Source organism: Staurois parvus, unplaced genomic scaffold (assembly GCF_062004578.1).
Source record: "Staurois parvus isolate SC_StPar_1 unplaced genomic scaffold, SC_StPar_1.0 ptg000696l, whole genome shotgun sequence".
NCBI lineage: Eukaryota > Metazoa > Chordata > Amphibia > Anura > Ranidae > Staurois > Staurois parvus.
Window position 1 is genome coordinate 493793 of NW_028318492.1, and position 15237 is coordinate 509029.

Below are 15237 nucleotides of genomic sequence, written 5' to 3' on the forward strand. Positions count from 1 at the left end.
CCCCTAATCTGCCGTAGGCCCCTATATACCGCCTCCTCATGCTGCTGCCAGGTCCAGAGTCTCTCATGGGTCCCTGTACGGCCTCCCATTGCTGCTGTCTCCATCGCCACACTCTGCCATGTGCCACTTTCAGGTCTCCTCACACTGCTGGTGTGTTCCATTTTTTGTCATAGGGTGCTGGCAGATTATGGGCCTCCCATAACTGCTGCCAGGCCCCTAATCTGCCATGGGCCCCTATACCGACTCCTCATGCTGTGACGTTGCAACAAGGTGGAATTCAACCCTACATATGTTAGACCGCCTTTACGAACAGCAAAAGGCCATCACAGATTTCCTGATGTTAAAAGCAGATAAAGGTACTCCCTGTGTAACTTAGATGTCAGCCATTGGCAGCTCATGCGTGACACCTGCGCTTGCTCAGGCCCTTTGAGGAGGCCACGCTATTCGTGAGTCGGCAGGACTATGGGATGAACGACGTCATTCCTCTGTTGCACGTCCTGGAACAAATGCTGTTAACAATGGCTGGTCAGGGTGCGGTAGACGTGGCGCACAGATCTCAACGCCACATGGCCCCTGTGGGGGCAGGACTGGAAGAAGAGGAGGAGGTAGAGGAGGACATTGGTGCTCAGGAATTATTGAGTGAAATGGGTGGTTTTTCCACTCAGCGGACAGGAGTGGAGGAGCAGGAGCATCTGGTAGAGGAGGAGGAAGAGGAGACAGAGGACCTAGACGCACCGTGGCAGTATGCTGTGGAGATGGAGGCAGGGAGTCCCTCGCATTCCTTGGCACAAATGGCCCATAGCATGCTCGGTTGCTTGCGTAGCGACAGCCGAATAATAACCATCAGACAGAGGGATGACTTTTGGCTGTCCACCTTGTTGGACCCTCGCTACCGTTCAAAAATGGTGGCCTTTTTCACACCTGCTGAGAGGGAGGCCAAAATAACGTACTATAAAAAACACCTATGTAGTCAGCTGGTCTCTGCCTGTCTGCGCCAACGTCCATCCTCAGACACTGTGGGCCCTGTGCGCTCGTGTTCCGCTGCCATGGCAGCAGGGGAGGGGTGGGGTGGTAGGAGCAGTGGCAGCTCCACCAGCAGCGGCTGCCTCAGTCTGCAGTCGATGATGAGTAGCTTTCTTCACCAGCGCAGTGAGGAAACTACTAACCAGCCGCAGCAGCAGCAGCAGCATCAGGTGGACCTGGAGCAGGACCTCAAACAACAGGCTTAGGCCTACTTGGACAGCACCCTGCCAACCGAGGTAGACAATCCCCTTGACTACTGGGCAACGAAACTTGACCTTTGGCCCCAACTAGCTGAATTTGCCCTTGAAAGGCTGTCATGCCCGGCCAGTAGCGTGGCATCGGAGCGCGTGTTTAGTGCGGCAGGAGGTATTGCAACTCCGCGGAGGACACGACTGTCCACCCAAAGTGTGGAGAGACTCACGTTTGTGAAAATGAATCAGGCGTGGATTAGTCTGGATTTCAAACCACCAGTTCCTGACACAACTGACTAAATCCGCCATGAATCATGCCCCAAACATGTGCCACTTTCAGGTCTCCTCACACTGCTGGTGTGTTCCATTTTTTGTCATAGGGTGCTGGCAGATTACGGGCCTCCCATAGCTGCTGCCAGGCCCCTAATCTGCCATGGGCCCCTATACCGCCTCCTCATGCTGCTGCCAAGTCCAGAGTCTCTCATGGGTCCCTGTACGGCCTCCCATTGCTGCTGCCTCCATCGCCACACTCTGCCATGTGCCACTTTCAGGTCTCCTCACACTGCTGGTGTGTTCCATTTTTTGTCATAGGGTGCTGGCAGATTACGGGCCTCCCATAGCTGCTGCCAGGCCCCTAATCTGCCATGGGCCCCTATACCGCCTCCTCATGCTGCTGCCAGGTCCAGAGTCTCTCATGGGTCCCTGTACGGCCTCCCATTGCTGCTGTCTCCATCGCCACACTCTGCCATGTGCCACTTTCAGGTCTCCTCACACTGCTGGTGGGTTCCATTTTTTGTCATAGGGTGCTGGCAGATTACGGGCCTCCCATAGCTGCTGCCAGGCCCGTAATCTGCCATGGGCCCCCGTACCGACTCCTCATGCTGCTGCCAGGCCCGTAATCTGTCATGGGCCACTGTTGTCGCTTGTTGGCATATTCCGCTCGTTCAGATGCTCCTTCTCCTGCTACTCCTCTTCACGGATTCCGTCAGCAGTCTTTCTTGGAATCCGTTTCCAAGAGACAACAGTTTGCGAGCACGCACCCGACGGTGCAGAAGCTGAACGTCCTCCTGTCCAAGTTGCTGCTGCCAGGCTCGTAATCTGTCATGCGCCCCTGTACCGCCTCCTCATGCTGCTGCCAGGTCCAGAGTGTGTCATGGGCCCCCGTACCGACTCCTCATGCTGCTGCCAGGCCCGTAATCTGTCATGGGCCCCTGTACCGCCTCCCCATGCTGCTGCCAGGTCCAGAGTGTGTCATGGGTCCCTGTACGGCCTCCCATTGCTGCTGCCAGGCCCGTAATCTGCCATGGGCCCCTGTACCGACTCCTCATGCTGCTGCCAGGCCCGTAATCTGTCATGGGCCCCTGTACCGCCTCCTCATGCTGCTGCCAGGTCCAGAGTGTGTCATGGGTCCCTGTACGGCCTCCCATTGCTGCTGTCTCTATCGCCACACTCTGCCATGTGCCACTTTCAGGTCTCCTCACACTGCTGGTGGTTTCCATTTTTGTCATAGGGTGCTGTATGGCCTCCCATTGCTGCTGCCTCCACCGCCACACTGTGGCTCCACACTCTGGTTTTGGCCCCGTGACTGCCCAAATGAGTGAAGTGTGCGGTGATTCTAAGATCGACGGCACTCATCTGCATGTCATACTGACTGACAGTATTATTTCTCTTCCCCAGCAGACTCCAAGGGCATTTAAATTAAAGGTACAGTGTTCTGCACTAATATTAAGTCTCTCTGAAGCCTAGAAACACCCTTTTTTAAGTTAAATTCACAGCGAATTTATTCGACTCGAATCGAATATTGTCCACGAATTCGCCGAATCAGTCGAATCGAATTTTTCATTTCTTCGCTCATCTCTAAAAGTGATCTACAGCTTTTTCATATGGCATGTGGGCATTTGTAATGTTATTACTATTATAAAAATATTACCTCTGAATCTTTCTTCTTGTCCATATATGTAATATTTATGGGGTTTCATGTAGTTTTAAAGATGTGTACATTGCTAGATGCTTTATGTGGAATACTAATATTGTAAATATTAGAAAAAAGAGTTTGCACTCAAATCCTAATAGTATATGGTACAGGCTCAGAAGAGATGTGATCAAGAACTAGAAGAGTGCTGCAATATATTATTTATTGTTGTAAAGCATATACTGTATATATGAATACATTTGTTGTATACAAACCAGTGTAGTTTTTGGGAAAAGTAGAAAGACTAAGAACTAATTTGCTAGCATGTTCAGTCCTGTTAAATATGACCTAATAGCTTTGCCCAGTTGCATACTTTTCCCATTTTAGGGGAGCGTTGGCCAGTATGGTAATCAGTGCAACCACCATATCAGTTTCATGTGCTGCAATTGTACGTTTTCTGTTTACTGGGACACTGAAAAACATAATAATGTAATGTCAATAGCTAGTGGCATTTTACTTTGAAAAACATACAGTATGTCCCAGAAGTGAGTCCACCCCTCACATTTTTGTCAATATTTGATCTTTTCATGTGACAACACTGAAGAAATGGCACTTTGCTACAATGTAAAGTAGTGAGTGTACAGCTTGTATAACAGTGTAAATTTGCTGTCCCCTCAAAATAACTCAACACACAGCCATTAATGTCTAAACTGCTGGCAACAAAAGTGAGTACACCACTAAGTGAAAATGTCCAGATTGGGCCATTTTCCCTCCCCCATGTCATGTGACTCGTTAGTGTTACAAGGTCTCAGGTGTGAATGAGGAGCAGGTGTGTTAAATTTGGTGTTATCGCTCTCACTCTCTCATACTGGTCACTGGAAGTTCAACATGGTACCTCATGGCAAAGAACTCTCCGAGGATCTGAAAAAAAGAATTGCTGCTGTACATAAAGATGGCCTAGGCTATAAGAAGATTGCCAAGACCCTGAAACTGAGCTGCAGCACGGTGGCCAAGACTATACAGCAGTTTAACAGGACAGGTTCCACTCAGAACAGACCTCGCCATGGTCGACCAAAGAAGTTGAGTGCACGTGCTCAGCGTCATATCCAGAGGTTGTCTTTGGGAAATAGACATATGAGTGCTGCCAGCATTGCTGCAGAGGTTAAAGGGGTGGGGGGTCAGCCTGTCAGTGCTCAGACCATACGCCGCACACTGCATCAAATTGGTCTGCATGGCTGTCGTGCCTGGAGGAAGCCTCTTCTAAAGATGATGCACAAGAAAGCCCGCTGAAGACAAGCAGACTAAGGACATGGATTACTGGAACCATGTCCTGTGGTCTGATGAGACCAAGATAAACTTATTTGGTTCAGATGGTGTCAAGCGTGTGTGGCAGCAACCAGGTGAGGAGTACAAAGACAAGTGTATCTTGCCTACAGTCAAGCATGGTGGTGGGAGTGTCATGGTCTGGGGCTGCATGAGTGCTGCCAGCACTGGGGATCTACAGTTCATTGAGGCAACCATGAATGCCAACATGTACTGTAACATACTGAAGCAGAACATGATCCCCTCTTCGGAGACTGGGCCACAGCATAGTATTCCAACATAACGACCCCAAACACACCTCCAAGATGACCACTGCCTTGCTAAAGAAGCTGAGGGTTAATGTGATGGACTGGCCAAGCATGTCTCCAGACCTAAACCCTTTTGAGCATCTGTGGAGCATCCTCAAATGGAAGGTGGAGGAGCGCAAGGTCTCTAACATCCACCAGCTCCGTGATGTCATCATGGAGGAGTGGAAGAGGACTCCAGTGGTAATCTGTGAAGCTCTGGTGAACTCCATGCCCAAGAGGGTTAAGGCAGTGCTAGAAAATAATGGTGGCCACACAAAATATTGCCACTTTGGGCCTAATTTGGACATTTTTACTTACAGGTGTTCTCACTTTTGTTGCCAGCGGATTAGACATTAATGGATGTGTGTTAATTTATTTTGAGGGGACAGCAAATTTACACTGTTATACAAGCTGTACACTCACTACTTTACATTGTAGCAAAGTGTCATGTCTTCAGTGTTGTCACATGAAAAGATAGAATCAAATATTTACAAAAATGTGAGGGGTGGACTCACTTCTGGGAGATACTGTAATACTATAAATTCAAAAGCTACTGGAATTTTATGAACAATGTATGCAAATATAAAATAACATACCTAGATATCTAGCACTATGACCATCATGTTCTTAGTTTTTTGTAATTTTTTTTTTTTAAAGCTGCTACAGTTTAGTAAAAAATAATCTTCCCCTATATCAGCAGTCACATCACTTTAAGTGTGTCCCACACCATGCAGGCTGCTGCTTTGTATAGAAATTATTTCTGTGGGGTGTCCTGTCTGTAAGCTCATGGGAGTTAGGTGGATGGTACTCTCTCCATGTTCCCCTTCTCGTTAAGTGCTAAGTATGGGTCAAATGAGAGGCCTACCCCTGGATGGGTTCCTCTGGGCACATTTAACAGGGCCACTGCCTTACCCATGGGGTACCTTTACTTGAATGGAAAAATTAACTCTAATAAATTCTCTGGATGTTAATATAGACCACTACTTCATTTGTTGCATATAGGAGGGACACGCTGAGCCTATGCCCACTCCACCAGTTCAGCGTAACTCCATTACCTCCCTACCAGTAGCAGAATGGAACCCCGCCATGCACTCACTTAACTCTTTCTCTACTGTACACAGTGTACAGGCCGGGGACCTATGAGTGCTGATCCCATTACTATGGGAGATGGACCACCAGGAGAGATATGCCAATGACACTCCCTCTCTGCGAGGCTGTCCCACCTGTCACATGTACACGCTTTCCAACAGGCTGATTGTTGGATTTCCATTACCCTTGGTAACAATTTGCTGTCTTCATAGCCCAATGTGCTTTCTGACCCAGGCTTAAAACTACACGATGTCCTGATTACTTACATACACTCCTTTGTTAACTCCAGACCAGGCATGGGCAAAGTTTCAAAAGCTTTACTTATTACCTTGGGCAATCAAAGGCAACAGTCTTTTCCTAACATCCCTAATCCCTATTTTAGGCTTGTGTATTGCCCTGTCATACCTGCATAGGTAGACTCCATTCGTGGCATAGTCCAGGGTTGGCAGAATCCAGCAGCTGGTATCTTCAGTGCAGACTAGCAGTCCTCCTACATAGTGATAGGTCTCGGAAGGTAAATGCCTTCGGACTCCAGTATCGGTGGTGATATTCAGCTCACAGGCCGGGAACTCCAGAATCCAGAACTTTCATAAGGCAGGACTCAGATACCCCAATGAATACCGCTGCTCCTCAGGTCCCCAGGCTCCAGGACAACTCTACCTTTTTATGGGTACAGGATCAGTGAGTTGGACCCATGAAAGTCTGGCAAAGAAAACATGGGAAATAACATTAACCCTAACCCACCCATCCAGGGCAGCACCTATGTAGGCTACCATAAGCAAGCTGCTTACAAGTCCTCTTCTTGGCACCAAATTTATGAAATGGTAGGGGTTCATAGCTTGGGTCTTAGGGCTTAACTGCATTCATGGCAGTCTCACTGTGACCCACCATAAAACAAGATAGAGGGTGCACAGCCTAGTGCATTATCCTTAAAACATGTATTTATTGTCAAAATTATAAGTATTATACTCCCAAAACAGCAGTTTTCACAAACTCATCAATTAAACATAGTTCCATCAAATCCATGGTACATCGTGTGACCCCACAGGGCAGGTAGGACCTCCAATGGGCATTTTGAGGACTAGCATCTTCCTCAGAGCCAACAAGACTGTTGCTTGCACCTTGTTATTCAAGCGTTAGGGTACACTGAGTGAATCCTGCAGCCATGTCTGGCTGGTGTACATATACATCAGCTGTCATTTGGTGCTGTGATAGATGTGGCATGTGGAGTTGGCCTCACCCACTGGGGGAGGTGGCAACACCCTGACATGTGACCAGCAGTTATAGCATTATGCATATAAGACAAGGTGCAAGCAACAGTCTTGTTTGCTCTGAGGAAGAGGCTAGTCCTTGAAACACATTGGCCTATTGGAGGTCCTATCTGCCCTGTGGGGTGACACGATGTATGGAACTATGTTTGGATGGAACTATTTGATGGAACTATGTTTATTTGATGAGCTAGTGAAAACTGCTGTTTTGTGAGTATAATACTTATCATTTTAACAATAAATTCATGTTTTGAGGATAATGCACTAGGCCGGTGCACCCTCTGTCTTGTTTTATGGTTACAGTGGTTTTAGACTTCCTCATTCTTAAGAGGGCAGCAAGGTGTGTGACATTCAAGCCAACAAGGATGAGATTGTAGCCAGTTGTCTCTTCGGGACCCACTCCCAAAAGCAAGAGGATTGATGTTTTGAGTCTATTGTGACCCACCTCCTCCTTCCCTATCATTCATTGAGGGAAGCATGTGCATTGTTTACACTGAATGTAACACAATCTTTGAATGGGAAAGCATATACTGTCATTCATTCAAATCTCCCCTATTCAGAGACTGAGTTACATTCAGGGTAAACAATGCACAGGCGTTTCTTAATGGATGAGAGGGGAGGAGGAAGCAAGTCCCATCAATCTGTTGATTGCCCTTCAGCCTGAAAACCCCAGCTATTAACCCCCACCACAGCTGTTGTTCAGGAAGAGGACCAGACTCTGTGCAGAGAAAATTTCTACATGAAGTAGCAGCTGCATGATTTGCGGCATACTTTGTTACAGGTAAGTGGTTACAGGTAAAGGGGAAAACATAATGCTTGCACAAATTTCAGCTATACATGCATCACGTGTAAAGGGGAAAACCTAATGCTTGCATAAATGTCTGCTATATGTGTATAATTTAAAACACAAATATGGTTTATTTTGTAAGGGAAAAAAATAATAGTTTATTCCTACTAATCTTACTGGTGGAGTTTTTAGTGCAGATCAAAAAAATGAACCCTAATGTTGAACAAATCTTTAGGCATACCCTGATAATAATCCTCCCTCATTCCCAATACAAACGTCAAAATATAACCTAACCCTCAAAATTAAACCTGAATGCATAATCCCACCCTTAGGGCTCATGTAGATTGGCAAATGCAGCATGTTTAAAGGCACTGTATATTCAGCTTCCATTTGAGATGGCACTTTTTTTTTTAAATCTTTTGATTTGCATTTGAGGTGCATCAAACCAAGTCTATCCTCCATCTGAAAGAGAAGTTATGTGGCAAGCAAATGCTTTGTAAGCAAATTCTAAGCCTTATTGTAACCCTAAAACATAATACCTAATGCAATCCCAATCTTAACCATTTACCTCATCCTCGCCTTAAAGTACTTTTTTGTCCATTTTTTTTTTTTTGCATTAATCAGTTATCCCCACCCCTGTGAGTGCTTCCCATTAGGTGGTATACTTAAGTATATCTCACTGCTGAATGTGTATGTTTGAATAAATCTTCTGTTTTCTTCAATGTTCTTGTGTATTCTGATATTTTTTTTTGTATAATTAGATTTATACTTACCTTCAGCTCTAACCCGGCGATCTTTGTGCAGGCCCACTCCAAACTGCATAGCCTTCCAGAAATGGCCACTTTTGTACTGCACATGCATGCCTGACCTCATTTATTCTGATAGGAAAGCTGTATTCTGACTACTTAAGGCTGCCATGAGTATGGCTTTCCTATAGAAATGAATAGGACTCTTGTGCACTTTAACAGTACAAAGCGGACATTTTGAGGGGAAAGAGTTGTGTGGCTCTGAGCATGGCCACATAGTGAAGATTGCTGGATCTGGGCTGAACATAAGTGTACCACCTAGTGGATAGCACTCGGGGGGCAGAGCAACTAATTAAAGAAAAAAAAATGGACAACAAAAGTACAGTTGCTATTTAATTTAGAGAGTTCATAGCTATGGGCTGCTGGTGGGCATATTTTGCACTGCCCAGTGTTCCTAACTACTATGTTAAAAAGCTTGCACTCCACTGTTCAGAGTCACTGAATTGATTCTGCTAGGCCACCCTGCTGGAACTTAGACAAATTCTGCCAAAATAACAGTGCGCTCAGAAAACTGCTACCAAAGTGACAGGGAGCACACAATGCTCTTGTTCATCCAACACTCACTTGTGCTTGCCTTAAAACATAAACAGCAAAGACAAAATCCAGCTTTAGCTGTAAACATAACCCTAAACATCACTAACCTGTGCCAAACATGGTACCCAATACCCAGCGCTGAAACCAATTGTTCCTTTTTGAGTTATCTTGTTAAATATAAGCCATGTAGTATATATGCCAATATCAATATGCTATCAAATGTTTTTGGTATATTTTATTTACCACTGCAATGTCTATTCACATAGAACAAAGCCTGAATCAGATTTCCTATGGTACTCTCAATACATACTAGGTCAGAACCCTTGTAGTCAATCAGCCATCCATCTATTCATATACTAGAAGTAGTATGCATATCTAGCCAATGTGAATTTTCTTTTATCTGAAATTGCAACTGGAATGCCCAGTGTAGAGATCTAAAGTAGAGAAAAATAAAATTGATACAATAGTCACATGTCTGCCATAAAAAATCAATCTCACGGTTGATACAATCCATCCTAAGTCTTGAGTTACTTTTTCTTTTGTCTGAGGAGAATGATGATTGAGGTAGCCTAGAATTACTCCAAATTGCACAAAAGAACTGAGAAAAGCAACACAAAGAGACAGAGACATGGAGGAATAGAAATGACTTGGATTTACTTTATGTTCAATATGCCTATAGCCAGTCTGTCTAGCCTGTGTAATACCATGATGAATACTATAGCCTATTATTTACATACACTATATTGCCAAAAGAATTGGGACACCTCTCAAAATCATTGGATTCAGGTGTTCCAATCACCTGCATGGCCACAGGTGTATAAAATCAAGCACCTAAGCATGCAGACTGCTTCCACAAACATTTGTAAAAGAATGGGTCACTTTCAGAAGCTCATTGAATTCAAGAGTGGTACCGTGATAGGTTGCCACCTGTTCAATAAGTCCATCCGTGAAATTTCCTTGCTACTAAATATTCCATGACCGACTGTTACTGGTATTATAACAAAGTGGAAGCAACTGGGAACAACAGCAACTCAGCCATGAAGTGGTAGGCCACATAAAATGACAGCTTATGCTCAAGCGCACAGTGCGCATAAGTCACCAACTGTCTTCAGAGTCAATAGCCAAAAGACCTCCAAACTTCATGTGGCCTTCAGATTAGCACAACAGTGCATAGAGTGCTTCATGGAATGGGTTTCCATGGCTGAGCAGCTGCATCCAAGCCTTAGATCACCAAGTGCAATGCAAAGCATTGGATGCAGTGGTGTAAAGCATGATGCCACTGGACTCTAGAGCAATGGAGACGTGATCTCTGGAGTGACGAATCATGCTTCTCTGTCTGGCAATCTGATGGACATGTCTGGGTTTGGCGGTTGCCAGGAGAACGATACTTGCCTGATGCATTGTGCCAAGTGTAAAGTTTGGTGGAGGGGGAATTATGGTGTGGTGGTGTTTTTCCAGTGAAGGGAACTCTTAAGGCATCAGTATACCAAGACATTTTGGACAATTTCATGAACCCAACTTTGTGGGAACAGTTTGGGGATGGCCCCTTCCTATTCCAACATGACTGGCCTGCACAGAGTCCTGACCTCAACCCGACAGAACACCTTTGGGATGAATTATAGTGGAGACTGTGAGCCAGGCCTTCTCGTCTGACATCAGTGCCTGACCTCACAAATGCGTTTCTGGAAGAATGGTCAAACATTCCCATAGACACACTCCTAAACCTTGTGGATGCCCTTCCCAGAAGAGCTGAAGCTGTTATAAGGGTGGGCCAACTCAATATTGAATACGGACTAAGACTGGGATGCCATTAAAGTTAATGTGCGTATAAAGGCAGGCATCCCAATACCTTTGGCAATATAGTGTATTTTAGAAGGCAATACCATATGTATCATAAGTTCTTCTAGGTCTCTGAAGTGTTCTAGGTCTCATTTGCAGCAAGGTGATATATTTATTAACATATAAAGCACTTCTACATAAATCAAAATATTGGAGTCTATGATCTTGTTTTTATAATTCCCTAGTGAAAGATAAATATTCTCAATTTTGTACCCAAATGAGTAAACTGGTTTTGGCAGCAGCAAAGTAGAACAGCTTTCTTCTGGTCATCTGCTCATAAACAGCAAAGGTCTCCCCTGCTGTAACCTGTAGATCAGATACCCTGTATGAAGAAAAAAATCAGTTCTGTGGCTGCTGGAGTGCTCAGTGCTTTCCATAATTTTTCAAAATAACATATTTTTAAAAGACCAGCTCAGCATGAGTGTAGAGCAGCCACACTAAGGTAACTCCCTCTATGGTAATACTGCTGTCCAACTGCCAGATCTGTCACTTAGTTCTTCACAAATCCTATGCAAATATCAATATATCCTACATGACTCAGAACTAGGGACTGTGTGCTCACATACTGTAAAAGAGGAATGGAGTGACCATGTGTCCCCACACCCAGTAGTACTAGGATGATGGGGGCCAGAGCAAAAAGGGACAGATAGCATTATTATTGTAGGAGCATACATACACCTCATCGCAAATGTTACACTCTGTAACTGTGAGTTTTTTTCAAATAATGTGTACTGTGATACATGTATTTGAGAAGGTTGAAAAGAATGCATTTCTTCTGCTTTAATTACACATTTTAAAAACAATATTTTCTGAAACATTTGACCAAAATAGGAATAATGTAAATATGTCACAAACCTGGTGGAGTTAAGTTGACATGGGGATGCCAAAACCCACTAGACATGGTAACAGGGACTAGAAGGACAATTAGTGGCATGAGGTTTGGTAAGTGATTGAACAACAGGAGGTCTGAAGATATGCTGGAATCCACTGTTCTCTTTTTGTGTGAAAGAGTGGAACCAAGAAGGAACATCAATTTAGTTAGAGTATAGGCTGTCACCGGAACAGTTAGCAAAATCATAGTCAGGGTAAACTTGGCAATGGGGGGGGGCATCATGGTACCAATTAAACAACAGGAATGTGGTCAGTAGTCAGTCAGGATTTTCTACACTCTGAAGATCTCTTTTTTACAGCTCACTGTTTATTATTGGGTCTATTACAACCTCAGGAAGATTACTATATATTAGACGTTAGTTGGTAATGACAGTTTGCTACAGTAGAAGCTCTGAAATAAATACTTTTTTACAGCAGCTGCTTGCTGCTCAGTGAAAGTGTCCCCCTGTGTGTCTGATGCCAGTTCTTCTAGACTGGAGACTTCAAAGGAGTCAATATCAGTGTCAATTGCAACTTCTGCATCCCTACTTTTTATCATTTGCTGCCCCTAGTACCCTCTGCCATCAACTGCTTGGCAGGTTTTCTAGACCATACAAAGAGCAATGATAATGTTTAAAAGTGCAGCAACCAATGGTACCCATAACAAGAAAGAATAAAAATAATATCTGATTAGATGCTCTTGGTTATGGCAAGTTGCACAATGCTCTGTGGTTTATTGAATAAGACTATAAATATAGTCCCTCAGAAGTCTATAGAAAATGGCTAATATAGAGGCAAAGACGGTGGCCCTCTAGGAACAGATCACAAATTACTAGAAGACAAAATATATACATTACCTTTCCGTGTGCTGAAGCACCTCCCCCTATAGGGAAGCCCTCCAGCAAGCTGTAGTATACAGATATTAATCCTAAAGTCATAAAGTTCCAGTTTTAATAGAAGGACAGTCATCCATGATGAGCCTGTAAAAAAAAGAGAAGAAACACAAAACCCTCACAGTAGCTAAACTATCTACATGATCTTCTAGCAGGGGGTTATGATCCTGCTAACAGACAAAAAACTTTTTACATGTGAAAGTCTCTGAAGGAGGAGCCCCTCCTAATTTCAGTCTCTTTGAACAATGTCCTGGGCTTTAACACCAAGTCTTCCTCATAATATCACACCATAAAACAAAAGGGAATGTGGGTGGCATGATTCAAGACCAAACAAAGACTTCTCTCAAACATTTTAACAGCATAGCTCAGGATTGGGTAATCTGGTGACTTCTCTGTTGGGGCCCCTTCTGGCCACCGAGTAGCTCTTGCTAGGCCAGCTGGCTTTGATAATGACCATTTGGGACTTGTACATGGCCCTCCCTCAGCTCCACTCCAGCTGGATATCTTGGAACCGGGCCAGCACATCAGGATTAGGGGACCCCGTTTGGGACTTGGGAAAATGCAGATAGTCCCAAATGAGTTCCTCTTCCCAATGGGAGCAGGAGGTCTCAATAGTGCCCATAACATTTGCAGGGACATATGGGAAGTCCAATCTCCACTCCAATGCTGTTCTCCTCTGCACATCTCTCTGTAACCTGGGGAGCTGCCTGCATCTGCCATGTAATACACAAGCTTGCGGAGACCGGGTAAACCACAACTTTAGGCCAAGTCCCAGGCTTCTTTCCTGCCGTTGGTGTCCCATGGCCCCTCCTGGGTTTGATGTTAGACATCAACGAAATTACTGCAGGGGTTGATGATGACTCCGATCCAGCCACCAATCCTTCCTGGTCAGGGGTAACAGCCCTATCCCTCCATCCTGCTTCCCCTCCAGATGGTCCCTCATGCAGGTCAGTGATGTCTTGAGCATTCCCCCAGTGCTTTCCTCATCTGAGTTACTCTCCGGGGAATACTCAGTCCCTATCTCCCAGAGCCCAAACTCAGCCTCTAGTCTGGGAGACCCCCAATCAATTACGGCCTGATTGTCACTCCCCATCGCTCACTTGAGGGTATGCAGATACTGAATTTGGCTACTTCTGAGTGGTGGTGATAAGACGAACTTCAGCCACTGGCCCTTCTTGAGAAGTGATTTGCGCTGAACCGACCACACTTGCATCTGGTCACGACTCTTCTTTCTCCAGACTCTGGGCTGCGGCTATCATCCGGCCTCTCTCGCAAGAGTAATGGTGGATACCTGACCAACTGTAGGATCGCACATCACACACCTCTTGCCTTGCCTCCTTCATCTCCACGCACAGTACTGAGCTCAGATCCAGTGAGTAGATGACCAGTGGCAAATCGCTGGGCACCAGTCTCATCAGTGGCTTGCCACAGTGCCCACACCTCAGTTCGGTTCAAACCGCTGCAGTGGGTCTCCAACAATCAGGGCATAGCAGGCATAGCCTCTCTACTCCATCGACTATGCCGATGCCAAATTCTCCCCAGTGTTGCAGATGCACACCAGTATCCACCATTCGATGATCTGGTAGCGATCCCAGTACCGTGGCAAAGTTGACCACTGGGTCACAAAGTTGCAGATAACCCACCATGTTGCTCCTCTCTCTGACCTTCTCACAGCGCTGAGTGTACTGGGCAGACTTTATGGCGTGGCCACAACCCTCACTCAGACTTGTTGGCACCAGCAGCACTATTTCGGAAGACTTTTCCTGTGTTTGTGTTAACACCTGCTCAACTGAGCAGGTGTGTACTGACTGGGCTGCAAGACTTGTTCAACATTGTACTTGGCCCCAGCCATAGTTAGGCAACATTTGTAACCCACAAAGTGATACTGGCCCGCTGTGGTTTCCATGGGCTATGATGAGCACAGTAGTAGTAGTGACATAGACTTCGCTGTATCAAGGAAGCACATAATGAACAGAGTGTTTTGTGATAACCACCTGTAGAGCAGCAGAAAGACTTTTGCAGACTGATGAGCTGCTCCGGTTGTTCCGGACAACAGCGAGCAGGATAGTAGCACACATTTTACTGACATTTGCAGATGAACAATGAACATAGTCTCTTTCACCAGTCACCTGTTAGGCAGCAGAAAGACACTTCTTGTACAGGCCAGACATGGTTGCTATGGGCAACAGCATATCGAACCACATTTGCAAAGCACAGTCCCAGCAATGTAGCACAATTTGACTTCCCCACTCGGTTCCTGTGATTTCTCATCATAACACTTTTCCAGCTTCATGGCTGCTAGGGGCAACGGCCGTGCAGATAGCTATAGAAATATCCTGGATGAGAACCCCAAATGTAGTGCTACAGTTATGAGGGACGCTGTGTTGTAGGTAGCCTCAAGCTTCCCTCTGCACA